The following is a 16,792-nucleotide window of genomic DNA, read 5'->3' as shown; positions in this document are numbered from 1 at the left end:
CCATGCACTAAGCCTTGTATCGGCTTATGATGTTGTTTCCTGCCCACAAGGTCTTTTACTACAGCTTTATGGACAAGGACAACTAGGTGCTATACAAAGACCTCGATATCCTCTGTGAGGACTTTAGAAAGAAAGGTAACTACAGGTATTTCTCCTTGGTTCTACCTTCAGCATTGTTAGTTTGTGTACAGTTTTGTGATACAGGCCTTGGGTTTTTTTTTTTTTTTTTTTTTCTAGGAGTGATACAACATGGAAAAGACAGGATTAGGAGGATGTAGGAGGGTCTCTGTCTGACAGGGATATATCCAGGCCTGCGACATGCAGTAAAAGCCGCTATGTCAATTTCCAATGATCCTCTGGTTAAATAATCATTCAAACTCATGTACTTCATTATCAAGCAAACACTCAAAGATTGAGCAGAAATAACATCGCCACCTTCAGTCCAAACTGTCAAATATGCTTTGCGCAGCAGGGAGCTGAATGCTGCAGATGTGTTCAGAGTTCAGGTTTAACAGAAGCTACTAAATGTATGAATGGAATATGGAAAACTGTAAAAAACATGCTGGATCCATGGTAAATAAACTATTCCTACAGGAATGTTATTTCATACAGCACATGAGGTTATTTAAATTCAGTTCTCGCACAGTAAGCTAGTCAGAGGAATTACTTCTCTGCTTCTCTTGAGATACATCAAGAGTGCTCTATGATTAGAAACTCAAGCTGTCACTGTCTCAGCTTTGTGGTTGCATGCACATATGAAATGAACTGTTTCTGGCTTGTTCTGCTCCCAAGCAGACTCATCCAATATCCAAAAACGGTAGTGCATCTCAATACATCCATTATTTTTATGGTCTCTGAAACTAAACTAATAAAATTCTCATTTGGAGTATTAGAAATGAGTCACCTTACCCTTCTGAATTTCTGCTGAATCAGCATTGCCTTCCAGACTCACCTCTTCTTACATCTCCTGCCAAAGTGCAATCAATTCTCTGGTTAGCCTGAGAACACGAGGAAGACAAGACTGACATGAGGAGTGTGCCTGGAGTACTTTTTCCTGTCCTTTAATGAGAAACTAAATGGATTATTCTTCATTCGTATACCTAAGAAAATGAAGTGTTACTTGTTAAAGACAGTCCTACTATTCTATAAAATATATTTATAGATTATATTAATAGTTTCTTTTATTTCTAATGTCCTAAGTGACAGTAAACTCAACTCATAACACATATTAACCATTTTTTCAACAGGAAAAATGTCTCATTTCTGATATATATTACATTGCTAAACAATAAGATAAATGTATTGTTAATAAATAGCAGCCATCCACCCAAACACTCTGACACCCACACCCACACACATACTCACACTTGCTATGAGACAGCTAAGCAGAAAAGCTCAAAATAATATTTTAATTTAGCAACTCTTTTCTTGTCACACCAACTAACATCAGCTGAAAATGGAGTAAAGCCATTTAACTTTGTTTAACACTCTGATGAATTTGAGTCGGGTCCAGAAAAACTCTGGTGGATGAAATGAGCATGCCACGAAAGAAATAAGGTCCCACACCCAAGGTGATTAGTTTTGCTAGTGACCGCCTGCTGCCAAATTGCTTGGCCAAAATGACCGTCTGCGTAGTGCAGCCAAGAAAAGTCACCTCTTCCCCGCTGAGTCAGCAGAATGCCTCAGTTTGAGATGTCCTCATGTCTTTGGTCAACCATAAATCAATAGACTGCTGTTGTTTAAACACCCCTATACTTTAATCATGTGGGCCCTTATTTCGCTTAAGATCCTCATTTAATGGTGCATAGATCACCCATTTTCTCACGCAGTTGTGGAAGTGAGAATCAAAATGCAGAAGATGGGACCTAGAAATGCAGAAAAGCTGTTTTTTGTTTTTTTTAAATCCCAAAAAACAAAATTGAGGGTCTGCAGAAACAGGAGGTAACGTAAACTAACAAAATGAACCAGCAATCAGGAACAGAAACCAAGGAGTATCAATCCACAGGAACAAGACGAGACACGGGTGAAGTGAATGAACTAAACGACACCTGGTGGACTAATGAACAGGAAACCAGACACGTGAGAACAAAACAAGCAAAACTACAAACTAAAACAGGAAACCAGAACTAAGATAAACACATGAAACGTCATATCAAGACACTATTTTAAATTCTGTGTTTAAGCTACGTGTTCACCTAAGGTCTGGTGATATGGACGATGAATTTTTGTACATTAACAGACAATTTACCTCTTCTAACCAAAGCTCTCATCATTTTAGGGTCATGCAAAGGCTCTGCAAACTGGGAAGATGTGATTATACATATTGATTTAGCAAAGCAGTTGAGTGGGAGTGGATAAAGACAGTTTCACAAGGAAGACATCAGATTTATGGTGTAAACCAGCCTAATGCGTTGCCTCCCATTAACACACAGCTTCTGTAACAGAACGTTATGATCAGGTGACAAATAGTACGCTGAGTTCTAAAAGATAAGATACAGACAGATGTGTGTGTGTAAGATCTGCTACACTGAGTCACATTTTCATGCTCTCCATCTAGTTGGTGGGGTGATGCATTTTTCAGGTTAGTAAACAAACTACTGGTGCCCTGTTTAGGTTGAAGCTGTAGTTTTTACATGAAATTAACATGTTAACATTCAAATTAGAGGTGCGTTATCAGCAACTCGTAGACTGAAGTGTGCTGAGGAATCCACAGCTGCCTCTGTTGGTGGATAGACTAATAATATTTAATGCTCATCACTAAACTCAATATAAATTTAAATCCTGATCTAGTTTTGAAATTTATTTAATGTATTTTTTTAAAAATTTTCTGCCAACCCCTATAGATAAAATAATAACTGCCGTGAGAGGGGAGCCACTGAACATGGATGGGTTGACTGTTTGTCCTACTTACCACAATGTTTAGTTTTATGTTTTCTCGTCGACCACAATGCATTATTAATGTGAATGTGGTATGTTTAGAAAAAATTCTGTTGCTTCTGTTAGTTACATGAAACGTCTGATATAAGACTTCTGAATCATACCTCACATCTCTTGCTGGTGATTTAACAAAAAATAAAGCAGCAGTTGAGTCTGTTAACACATTTCTAGATGTGGTGTTCATACTATTTAGTTAAATTTTGCATTAACCACAAAAAAATAGTTACTGTAGCCTTTTATTCCAATTCACTTTACACAGGCATTTGCAGACCATCACACAAAAGCATTGAGACATAAAAATCAGTTATTTCTCATTGTTTCTGGCACATAAATGTTTTTCACCTTCCCCTGTTCTATCTTAAAATGTCTCTCGAATTAAAGTCAGATGGTTGTCTTAATTAATTGGGTTCATAAACACTGTAATTGGTTAGATGTTACTGCCATGTGAGGCTTGCAGACCTTAACGATGTTCATAGCAGTGACGATGAAAACTCCATTTAGGGTAAATCAGTAATGCTCACTGAACAACTCTCAGTTACTGCTCAGTCTAATGGCCATTAGGCTCTAGTACAGAAAAGGCCCAGACGAGTGCAGCTGCTGATGACAGTTTAATCAAATTCTTAGAAGTTTCAGTGCATGTAAATGTGTTATCTTAACAGCATGCAGCAATGTATGTGTGAGTGTTTTTTTTGTTGTCATCATTGACATCTTGCTTATGTATATTCCTCTTGCAACAATTTCCTCATTAGCAACTTCATATCAGGAGAGGGCATCTTTATCTTCATTATCCCCCGTCCCATTGTCCTGCCCCTCCAGGGACCATGACTTATTACACATTGAGCATTATAACAGCAGTGTTGAATTAACTCGTTGGAGAACACAGGATAAGCGATAAGCTCAACGTCCCAGGTGACTTATAATTTGCATATATGTGTGCATGTATGTATGTATATATGTATGTATATATATATATATATATATATATATATATATATATATATATATATATATATATATATATATATATATATATATATATATAATATGAACTAATTGGATTCTGCATGATTTCAGAGGGGTGATAAGACCTTTAAAGAACACCCATCACTATTACGATGTCACTAAAAACAGTATCACATGGTGGGATACCTGTCCTCGCTACAGATAGATGCACCCTGAAGGCATCACTGATCCACCAAAGAGCCAATAAAAAAATAGACAACCAGCCATGCACACACACACTCTCTCTCTCTTTTAGAACCAAAAGTTGAGCAGACAAACAGGATTTGGGAATAAGAGAAAAAGCTGAAAAGAGAAACCACAGAAAACTCCACACAGAAAGGAGAGCTAACAACCCTTCTGCTGTAAGGCAACGGTAAGCACCATTCCACACCACAGACTCATGTCATTTCAATGTGATCCAGTTCATTTCACTTCTGTCCAATTCACTTCAGTCAGCTGCCAATTATTGTGTGGCCTTTTGGGGTCCCTGATAGACGAATGCCACAAACTGATAGCTTGCATTATGGATACAAAGCACCTGACACGCCCGTATTAATGACCAAGCATGGACGGAAGTAGTTATTAACTCTTAACTGCAGTAAAACTGACAAGTTTGCCTTTCTTGTTTGTTAGATGATGTGTCTTTGTGTAAGTGTTATTTTATGTGTGGTGTGTGTATTTGCTTATGCGTACTCACATATTTATGCAAAATATTTCAGGAATTGCAAATTATAAGTCACCTGGGACGTTGACATGCTGCTGATATGGCTGATTTATTGGCTCTGAATTTGATGAATGCTTAAAGGCACAAAGTCGTTAAGATGGCACAAGCGTGCTAGGAGGACAGGATGAATAACGGCAACAAAGTTATTATAGATAGCCTGTTTCTAACCTTGTTGTGACTTTTTGTGACTTTAATGGAGGTCAGACTGCTTGGGATTCACAAACCTGTGGGACGACTTGAGTCTAAAATAAAACTAAGTCAAAAGCTTTTGGTTGGCGAATGGAATGTTTTTATGCAGTTTTTCTGAAGGAAATGTTAAGGTGTAAATCAATATATTGACATTGAACCGACATTTAGCTGCTTGAAAATGTCAATCCACTGCATTTCCTGTAGTCAGAGTATGTGTGAAGCGTTATAAAGAATGGAGAAGCTCCAGTTCTGGTGTTTATTCTGAAGGAATTCAACAGAGAATTGTTTACTAAAAAAAGATAAGAGAAGTGAACTCAGGAGGTGATTGTGGGCCTGTCTATCCATTTTTTTTTCCAGTGAAATGTTGTGACTTTGTACACATATCTATGACTGCAGCTTCTTTGACTTTGATTTTGTCTAACCAGTAGTTTCGTATGATGTTGCCAATCCGTATTTTCTCCTGTTTGCTCTCATGTCGACATGCCTGCCACCTACAGTTCCGTAGGTGCCAAGAATGCTAATGTAGAAAGAATACAAACAGTTGTGGTGACTCACCAGTGTAACCTGTATGAACCAGTGTACACATCTGACTGTTGAGTTGTGGCTGTGATGGAGCTGCATGAGAGACCCGCGGGTGCATTGGCTGATTTTTTTTGTGTGTTTCAAAACTGGATTGTGACCCGAGTTCAGGTGTCCATTCAACTCACTCTGCCCCAGGTTGGTTTTTCTCGTAGCAACCAGAGTCTTATAAATAAAACTGCTTCTTTGCAGAAGCTTGAAGTCAAGAATGTGATTTTTGTTTCTTCACACATTTCCAGAAGAAGGCAAGTTATGAGTCTGAATATTTTAATGACTTTTACTTATAATGCAGCCAAATTGCTTTTGGTTATTGTTGCATATTTCTTAAATTTACTATTCCTTTGTTTTCAACGTGTTGCCCGATACCCTTCTGGTGACGGTACTGTTGAACAATTTAGACATAAACAGTCTAATTGGGATCTTTTTTTTAAATGTCACAGATATTGTGATTTGCTATTTGGGTTGAAATTTAATCTTTTAAAATCCATCTTCTGTTAATTGTTTACAAAGGAATGTATGTAGAACACAAAATGAAGGATATCCATACGACAGAACATAAAAATATGAATTGCTGTATATTATAAAGCAAGGATCTATCACAGTGATGCAGCTGAACACGCTGAATCTACCATCGTAGTTTTATCTGAGATGTATTACAGATTAAAATGGAGCCACTATTCTTTGTCGATTTAATTGACGTCAACGTGTTATCTGCGATCTGAACTCATCAGGACATTTCAGAAATTGGGATGTTATCTGTCCTCTGTTATTTTGTCATAGCGTTTCAGTCATTTGTGGGACATTTGTGATGGGACCTTACCAGTACATCCCACTAGATACACAACATGAATTACAACTCAAGTGAGTGAATGTTGCAGGTTAGAAAGCTGGTTTCGGTGCACTTTCTCACATGGAAATTAATTGCACACGTTGTGATTGGTTAATTACAATGTTTTGAATATCAGCTTGAATTTAAAATAGATTTACTCTTCAGCCCTAATTGGCCCAGATCCCAAACATAATGCTTTCTGGAAAAGTAAACCAGCTGTTCACTGGGCACAAAGGAAGCTATTTGCATTTATTCTTTTAGAAGCTCGACAGAAGCCTATTTTTGGTGGACATAGTAGACAGTGTGGCGCAAGAATACCCTGAAGGCAACAATAGCCAGATTTTGTCATCACTGGAGTTTCTTTTGTTTCTTTGATCAGAAGTTTCTTGTCTTTATTTTAAACTTTTCAGACTGAAGGCAATGACTTTTCCATATACTTTATGTAAAAAGCAAAAAATCTTTCCTGTGTGCCTGCAGTTCTGAACTCTTCTTTTGAATATAACAGTTCTGGTCTTTGTCATGTACATTAGAATTAAGATTGGGGTGGATCCTATGGCCTTTCTCAGTCCTCGTCCCAACGTTTCACCCCTGCACTTGTGCTCCATCTCTTCTTCTTTACCCTGACCCTGTCCCTCAGGATCACAAGTTTAATTAAAACACTTTACCCCACAGGTCAGGACAGAGGAGAATAAGCGTTGAATAAGATTAAATCCTTTAGAAAAGTCCTTGCCTGCCTGATTTCTTCTCTTCACAGACATCTTTAATTTCCTGTTGGTTTAAAATACTCTGCCACTTCTGTGACCCGTAACCATAAAGTTAATCACAGCCGTATTCAATGTGCCAATCTGTGTCAGTCTATCATCAAGTCTCTCAACCCCCAGGAGCCCCATGATTAGCCGACTGGATTTCCCCTCTGGCAGAAATATACTATATAAGGGATCTATACTGGTTTCTTTAGTAGAAGCATACAGAAAAAAGAAGCCTTTATGCACTTAGTAACAACATGAAGTTGAAGTAGTTTGACTTCTTTTCTGAACGCATGGTTTCTTTTCTTAAACACGACAAAACATTTGCCATTTGACGGGCATCTGTCAATGGCTAATTCGGCATCGTACTTGTACTTTGAGCTCATTACAGCCAGCAAAACACAATCCTACAACAGCTAAGTTTCCATTACATTTTTCACAAATATTTTTAGGTTTCCACAAACAACAATTACGATTTGCAGGTGTTTCCATTGAACAGTGTTTAGCGTAAAATCTTGTTACTCTCGCTAGACTTCACAAAAATTGCAGTTTATGCAAAGTAGGCACGTAGTGTTATTTTGGGGTTTTCTACTTGCTGCAGAGAATTTGCTTCAGATTTTTGAAGCTTTTCTCCCACATTTTCTTTTCTAAAAACCCTGAAATTCGCTGTTGTTTGTTCCACGCCGTGCCATCTTTACTGGAACTGAACTGGTCATGACGCTCCCACGTCACATCGGGAGGACACATACTTGCAAAAAAAGTGTTTCCACAACACTTTTGCGATATGTTTCTATATGGAAAAGATCTGAAAAACCACCTCATGAGAGCGTAAAAGCTTGTTAGCAATTGTTAGACATTTTTTGAAATGTAGGTGTTTCCATTAGCGTTTTTTTTTATTGCGATATTTAGTTTTTGCACAATTCTAGGTGTAATGGATACACACCTACTGACTACTGTTCTGCCCCTTTCTCTCTTCTTGGGTTTCTTTACCACATTCAAAACAGCTAGTACGTTTTCTAGTGTGAAGCCAAACTCTGCTGCATCATCATGATAAAGTTGTATGGTACTGTTTCTCAGTCTTAGATTTCATCGTGTCATAAACCAAACGAATAGTTTTGAAGTCAGAAAGTTAAGTAATGCATCGTTCATATATCAAAAATATACAAACAACTAAACTAAAATGTCTTTCAGATATTAAACATTACATTCAAAGCTTTAAAATCTTGTTATAGAAGTTTGTCTTAAAACACCATTGTCACCGTCAAGAATGATTTAAGTTGGCATTCTCTCTGAGGAGGAACAAAAATGCTACAAATGTTTGCTGTTTATTGGCCAGGACATGCATGTATTCACAACAGCCTGTTGAAAATGTTTTTTTTCATTCTTTTAGAAAATTAAAAACTAACCAAAAACACACAAAAAAGACAAATTTTTCTTTGCGGCTTAGTGGTTTGAAAACATAACAGATGCCGTGACAAACTCAGGCCTGAGATGCTGCTGCTGCTCTCACTGCATGACAGGAAGAGAAAATCATAAATATGTTGGCATATAAAGCGATGAAAAGGCACAGGTGGTTGATGAACCAGCTATGGACAAGAAAAACACTTGTCCCAGATGAAAACGTACATGGACGGCTCTGGGCCATCTCTCTGCTCAGCTGGAGTGAGGATATTGTAGGGTGTGTCCGGGAAAGTGATGAAATGGGCAGCGCTGTTGAAGCCAAGGGTGCAATGGTGATGGAGGATGCCATGTTGATGTATAGCTCAGGAGGTCTTTTCCCTCCCCGCTGGCCACGAACCTCAACAATTGCAGGCTTTGCTACTGACATTTCTTGTTGTTGCCTTGTTGGGAAGTTTGGAAATTATAACATAAATTTAAACATTTAAAGACAGGCAGAAATGACAACACATTTAGTTCCAATGTGTAACAAATACATGCTGTCTGTTTTTCCATCTCGGGAAATAAGCAGTTTCTGTTGTCACTCCACTGATGTCGAATACTTTTGCTTTGTCAGGACATCTGGGTGGAACGTTTTGACTCAGAGGATGACCTTAGCAGCAATTATCAGTTCTCTTGTTGACACTAGCATTGTTATATATTTATATGATGAAGCTGTGTTTTCTAAACCTGACCCCAATATATTCTAGACCTAAGAAACCTAGAAAAAAAAACACATTAAACAAACCAACATGTACTTAAACCTGGTAAAAATTATAATTATAAACAATTAAGTCTCTTGTTTGTTTATTCTCCCATGTTCTTTTCGTAAACTTTCCAGACTGGTTGTCCGTGTTTGTGTTTTATATCAAAGCTCTGAGACAGCCTCACCACTGGAGCAGGTCTCTGAGATCTTCTGATTAAACCTCCCACTGGATTTAAGATCTGTGTGCTCTGTGGACACTTTTATTACAGCAGCTTAAGATCTAATAATGTAAACTGTCATTTTCATAATCTTCTGTGATTTTTCAACGTTATTAAACATCAGTGTCTGTTTTTTTTTACCATATAATATTTCTAACTGTAAAAAGAACGTATATGGACGATCTGGGCTTTATTGAACTGCCAATGATGAAAACAGGATTTATTTACTCAATTACACACACCCAGACACTCAAAAGAAGTTTAAAAATGCATTTAAGACGTGAAAAGGAACATCATTGGTATTTTTTCTTTACATCAAAATATAAGATCAAGTTACATGTTAACATCAAAGTCCTTCTTAACCTTCACAAATCTCTCATCCATTGAAGATCCATGGAAAGTTTCTGCTTGGATATTGTTTGACCAAACTAAAATGGCATCCTAAACTTGTTCTCCTCACCCCCTCCCCACCCACCCTTATAGTCTTTTTTGGATGTTTCATAAGTCCTCCATCGGGTTGAAATTAGACGATGATGGTGGCCACACCAAGCCCTCCCAAAAAGATTCAATGGTGTTTGTTACAGCATAGGACGAAGCTTTGTTTTGCATGAAAATAAGTTTACTGTTTCTTTTCTTTCACAGCTTAAGTTCTCCATCAGCATATTGGCGATTCATTGATATGAGTCAGGAGTGTGCCAGCTGGGAAACATCTGTAACCTACAAGAGTTCATCTCTGGTCTGAAGTATCTTGAACAGAAAGGTTCTTGGGACTCCAGAGATACCAGATGCTTTTATAAACAGCTTAATGTCACACATCAGGTAGAGAAGACCCTGAGACCAAGTAGCTGAAAAGACACAATATGGTTTATCATTTTCCAGATGAGACGTGGGTCCAGGAAATTCAGGAAAGTCAGGCATAAAAGATCAAGATCTTTATAGCAGGAAAGGGAAAGTGGAGATCCTGGGTGACAGGACGGACTAGTTATTGGTTAAGTTGAACAATAAGCAAACTAGGCCTGAGTATGTTTTGATGTTTGGCTTTGCAGCAATCTGGCACTGTGCAGGAGGAAGTCTAGTCCTTACACAGCATCTGCTGGTTGTCAAAGGAAATGAAGCTAAGGTGTGGCGGCCATGCCTCCTCAGCAGACACTTGAACAGATTTTCTTAAACTTTTTTTTAATGATATATACTTTTGTCTAAATGAACCCGATTTTGTTAAATGTCCAGTGTTTTTATTGATGTCACTAGACATTGCACTATTTCTCACATTCCTCTGCAGAGAGATGCTTCTTTTTCCCCATGCTACATAGAAAGAACATGAGAAACAACCATAGACTGTATATAAAGAAATGGACTGAGCATCTGTGATGTCACTCATAGGTTTCTGAAGGGCTGAATTGAAGCTCGGTGGGCGGTTCCTACCGTCGCCATGTTGGCAGTGTCATGCGCCCTGAAAATACAAATATGGGCAAAGAGGTGGAGCTGAGAGGGGAGCCGTGAGCGTCATGGCGGATGACTGACATCGAGCGAACTCCGAGCTTTCTGTAGCTAAAAGCTAACCGAGCTAACCCCGAGATAACAGGAGCTAACCAGCTAATGGAGGTAAGCGGGCTAAAGCTAAGTCATGTTGTTAACCGGCTAAAAAACGCAGTTGTTCTGCGTTCTTCTTACTTGAAGCCGGAGATCGGTACCTGTCAATCAAAAGGACACGCCCCTAAATTTGCTGAACTTCGAAATTAACTGACTTTTAAACGGGCGAGTTAGAAAAAAATTCACTCCCCCCACAGTTGTCATGAAGATAAACCTGACCTATAAACCGAAAATGGGAGTCTATGGGGATTTGCTCTGTTTTGCAGCCAGCCCCTAGTGGATGAAGGAGGACCGCATAGGCTTCCCTTTAACCGCTGGAGGTTGCCTCTTGGAAACAACACTAATACTTCTCCTGGAAAAATAAAAAAACAACCAAAGATGACATATCAGAAGAATATATGTAACATATTAAGATAATTTTCTGTCTTCCTCATCCACTGTACTAAAGGTTGAAATTGATAATATAATATGTTTAGCAACACGCATCAGCCTCCCTTCCTGTATCCTGACCGATACACCATCTTGTTTTCTGTGAAACCCCAATGAACTTCCTGGTTATCACCCCAACACCCACCTTCTTGTGCACTATTGTCATTCTGAATGAGTTCTCTCATCAGTGTGACAATGGCAAAACCACACCTTGTCTAAGGACAACAAACACTGATGTTCACCAACATAATAGATGGCTGGCTTGGAAAAAATGGTGTGCTGTCAATCTCTTATTATAACAGCAGGATGATGGTGATTGATGAGTTTCAAACATCTGACAAGTTCCTGTCAAGAACAAAATGTAATAAATATATAAGTGGAAAACTGCAGGTAGATACATCACATAGCGTATCATGGCAATCAGCATTAGAGCAGTTTAACACCTTTTGAGGAGAACTGGAAAGAAAATAACACCAAACTCTGCTGTTGTTTAAGGTCAACTTGATAGATCTGTACAACATATTCAAAAGTTTGCTTATTTTTTGCCACAAACCTCCTTTTTGGAATACATCCCTTTTACAAAATATAGTCTTGTTATTGTCGGCTCTAAGCCGCATGCCTAAGAGCATCAAAATGTTTGGCGAAACTGCATCCTGTCTCGACGATATACAACACGTGTCAAAATACACGCACGCACACATGCACTCTGCTGTGTGCAAGAGATGATAAAAGCCCAAACGTGCACATGCAAATGTGAAAGCGTTCCTGTGTGTGTGTTTCCATATGTAGTCACATGCACATGCATGCACTCACACAGACACTCACGCTCACTGTCACGTGAATCAGCATGTGAGTGCAGAGACACTGGGCAAGGGGAATGCAAATGCTCGTCTCTTCAAAGTCGGTGACATGGTATCCATGGGGAGATGAATGTGTGTGTGAGAGAGGGAGACGCGAAGGAGAGGAAATGGCGCTGATTCACTGTGTCTCCCTCTGCCTTGACGCACATCACTGTGAAAGAACATGCTTGTCAGGCGGCGAAAAATGGATGACATGCTCTCAGGAGGTTTTGTTGTTGCCAACAAGCGCCTCTTTGTTTACTTATTCCTCTCACTTCTCTTTTACTCTTGTCTTTTTTTTTTTTTTTTTTTTCTCTCGACGTAACATGCCTACGCCTTTTCATCCTCGAAGACGGTGATCTATACGGCTGGTTTTCCTTTTTCTCAATTCCCTCTTCACCCTCTTCAGCTCGCTGAGTCCCACGCTGCTCTTCTTGCACAGTCAGGTTGCAAGTCGTGTGAGAGCAGGATTTGTGGGCGCACATGCGCGCTGGCGAGACACCATGACTGACCTGATTGCAGAGAAGAAACTGCAAGTGCAAAGCTGAGATATATGCAACACAAAAACCCTCTAAATTTGAACATTTTTGAGTTCATTTAAATATACTACATCTGAGCTCATCCCAATAAATTATATTCAAATGATTATTTACATTCTTTAAAATCATTGGAAGGCACAAAACTTGGATAAGATCTCTCATGAGCTACAATGGAGGTTAATAATCCCACAGAGGTTTGAATGCTTTGTAATGATGTGTAACCCAATAAAATGGAGGTGAAAAGCTGTTCTTCAAGGGCAACCATGTAAAAGCATGAAATCCCGATTTGCTGTGATAAACCCTGCTCAATACCGCCCTGACTAATTTGAGAGCGATTTTTGGTTTGAATGCTCTTTTTGAAACGGGACTTTTAGTCATGCCATGTTCTTCTATTGAGATTACTATATAATAAACTCCCTAGATGACAAGTAGGGGAAGACAAAGGTTGAATTTTGCACAATTAGCCCATATTTTAATCCAGATGGAGAAGGTAATCCATATACCTGTCCTGACTCTGACTTAATCTGTTTGTACCTGATCTCAGACTAACATTTGTTCCAAAATAGCAGTGAATACTTCAATAAACTGTTAGTTCTTCAGGTTGTTGGATGAAACAAAACAAAACAAAACAAAACAAAAACACCACAGGTAAAAGTCTAGCAAATGGAAGAATTTTTATAAACGTAGGCTGATCAGTATCTCTGAAAGATTTTGCTGCCAAAACATTTGGTCATGAAGTTAGCTTTAGTATGGCGGCTTCATGAGTCGTACTGAAAGTTGAAATGTTCTTTTCTTTGTGCACAATAACACCACAGCATGTTCTTTTCTTCATTCTGACTCATTCCGTGTCTCATCCGGTCCCACATTCATAATTTACTTGTAATAATTTGCATGGCTTCCACTCTGCCATTTCTCCTCGAGCTAGCTGATGCCTTTTGTTGGGGTAAAGCAGAAAGAAAAGCCCTGAAACCTGGGATGAAAATGAGAAGAATATGGTTGGATTCAAGCCAAACCCATCAGGGTTATATTTGAGCCCTGAGCAAGCAAGATTAACTATTTTACTGTCTCTTATTTCTTGAGATTTGTCACCTTTTTCTCAAGCCGCACTGCATCCTTGGTCCTTCTTCTCACCACTGCAGTTCGGCTCTTTATGGTTGCATTAATATGCCTTTTCCCCCCAAAAACAGTCACTAAAATCTGGTTATCTGCTAATGGTGACACAATGGAAAAGTGTAATTCATTAACAAATTGCTTAGTTTAATTGATAAACACTGTTTTCCCAGGAACACTGTTTTAATCTGTGATTTCTCACTATAAAAAGCACGATTTGCTGCAAAACTTCAGCTTGGACCAAATCATAGCAGGCCATACACATAATGCGTTCACTCCACTTTCATCCTGTTACCTCTGCAATAAGCTGTTAGTCTGTGTGCTTTCACTCCACGCGAATGTGTGTGTGTGTGTGTGCTGCTCTGTTGAGCTAGGGTTTGTTAGTTCAGTCAGCCTGCCTACTCACCTGTGGTACCATACATCTCAGCTCTTTAATCTGATTTGACTGCATTCCTCCAGCCTCCGTCTCTGCCAACACTCCTCAGTGTGATTCTGTTGTCTGGCACAAAGTAATGAAAACACATAAAGCTCTCATTACGTGTCAGCGGCTGTGGAGCCTAGCGCTCGTGGACCTGTACACTCACACTCATAGAAGAAGAAGAAGAAGAACAGATGACAAGCATGCGCTCACATATTGCACTGTCATACACATATGGACATGCACACAACTGCAGATACACACACATCCGTGCCCGAGGCGTGCTGCAGTTTAAATTACCCAGCTGTCATCAGCCTCTGATTGATGGTTCCTTCTCTCATGGCCTCTATGATAAGCTCTTATTGGCTGTATAATGTTTTTTTTCTTCCCTTTTTTTTTCATAGCTATGCTTGGGTGGGTGGGCAAACCGATTTTAGTGTAACACACAGAAGCAGTTTCATATTCATATACATAATTTCTGCTGCACATTTGTGGTGATATTTCAGTTTTAGCTCTCGTCCATCCTTGTTTTATAGCTTATGTTATAGTTTAGCACCATTTCAATAATTCAGTTTTAGTAAAATTCTCTGCTGGAACTTAAACATCGGTCAGTGATCACACTAAAACCAGCACAAGAACTCCTCTTTATTAAAGCCCACTGAAGTACATGAATCTTCACATAGAAATTTAACCTGAAGTCAACCATCCAATGCGCTTATCCTACTAAATTCAACTAAATTCACTCATACATGACTTTTCTCTGTCATGGCATTAATGCTGTTCTTGTAAATGGTTTCCTGCAGGACCAAAGGATCATTGTGATTTAACTTTGATCACTTGGGAACAAAGGTAAAGTAGAAACACAAACAAATCATAAAATATTATCAGTATGACATGTTAAGTCATCACAAATTCCTGTATGGATATACTAAGTGGTGAATGCAGTAACTAAAGTTATTGTTCTGATGAAGCACTTTTCATGTCTTTTGTATCCAGTTATTCACACAAACACTCATGCAGCGCTTTATGTACAACTTTCAGCTCCTTTTCTGTAGAGTAGCGCTCTAATGAGCATATTGTCAGCAATGTGGTGTTTAATGTCTTGTTGGAGAACACTTTGACACGTAGACACTCTGGGGATTGACTGCTGACCTTCTGGATGGAAGATGACCACTCTACCAGCTGAGAGTGGACCCTGTTGACCCCTTTGCAAAGAGGAAAAAAGAGTCAGATTCTCAGAGTGAATGGATGCAAAAAAAAAACAAAAAAAACTTTGCAGAACTTTATGTAAAACAATGAATGTTTGAGACATACTATCTTAATAACAGAACAGCAAAATAAAACACATCTGCAATTTTAACCAGACTGCATTTTCTTTCATGTTTCCTTGAGTATGTTAGATAGAAGGCGCCTGCAGGAGCAGCTGATATTTGATGTCAGAGATCTGAGTTAGTAACTTCATGAATACAATCCCTACATGATTGCAGTGTTATTCAGGCAGACCATTTTCTCTTCAAGGGCAGGAAGAGAAGTCAGAATCGATTCAGGTTGAAAAATTTTATTCTGGGGAAAAAAAAATCTGCTTTCAAGACTGCTCTGCATGAGCAACAAAAATATGTTTTAATGAGACTGTGAACAGAAGCACAGCTCAAGAGAAAAGCCCAGGAGTAACTTTAAGACAACACAATGAAAAATCTGGTAGAAAGCCGCTGTGGAGACCAGAATATGACATGTGCATTGATGTCCCACAAGCCTGGATGAATGAATGCCAGCTTGTGTCATGACATCCTTTCAAATCCCAACGGCACTTATTTTACATAAAGTATCTTATTTTCATTTCAAAACAAACATTACATATTAAAATGTTCATGGTTTAATGAGAGAGAACCAGCCGCTCTCTTTCTGCTTCTCTTCTTTATTCCCTCATGGAAGCTGCCCAGCATCTTGTGGTCTCTACTGTTTATTATTCACCTCAAGTCATGGGCTGAGGCAATGGGCATGTTGCATTGAAAAAGGTTAAAGGAAAATGCACTTTCACTGAGTTTGTGAAAAGTGAAATGTGAGGGGAAACGCTAATTAAAAACAAAACAAAAAAACAGTGCTGTATTTGTTTGCTGACAAAAAAACAACAAAAAAAAAAAACCATTCCTCACCAGTACAGTTGCTTTTACTGAGCCCTGTGACCTCTTGCATATCTAGAGGCAAATTCTCTTCTTCGGAAAATTTCCTTTTTTTTTTTCTTCATCTCATTTTAAGGAATCCAAGGATTTTAAGGATCCTTTCGAAAGTTTGGGGATTATAATTGGAATTTGTGAAGCTGCCATTATTCGTCATTGGAAACAACAGCTACGTATAAGAGCGCTTGCTGCGGCTGTCTGTTTGTCAGCAAGACAGAACAGATCTACCCAGACGATTTGTATGAAGCACAGAGAGCTGGAGTAACATCAATGAAGCTTCATGCAAAGCCCTGTCTTACCTTATTTTTCCTCGATGGTTGTGA

Source organism: Telmatherina bonti (genome assembly GCF_933228915.1).
Source record: "Telmatherina bonti genome assembly, chromosome: 10".
In the NCBI taxonomy this organism is placed as follows: domain Eukaryota; kingdom Metazoa; phylum Chordata; class Actinopteri; order Atheriniformes; family Telmatherinidae; genus Telmatherina; species Telmatherina bonti.
This window is presented reverse-complemented; position numbering follows the sequence as displayed.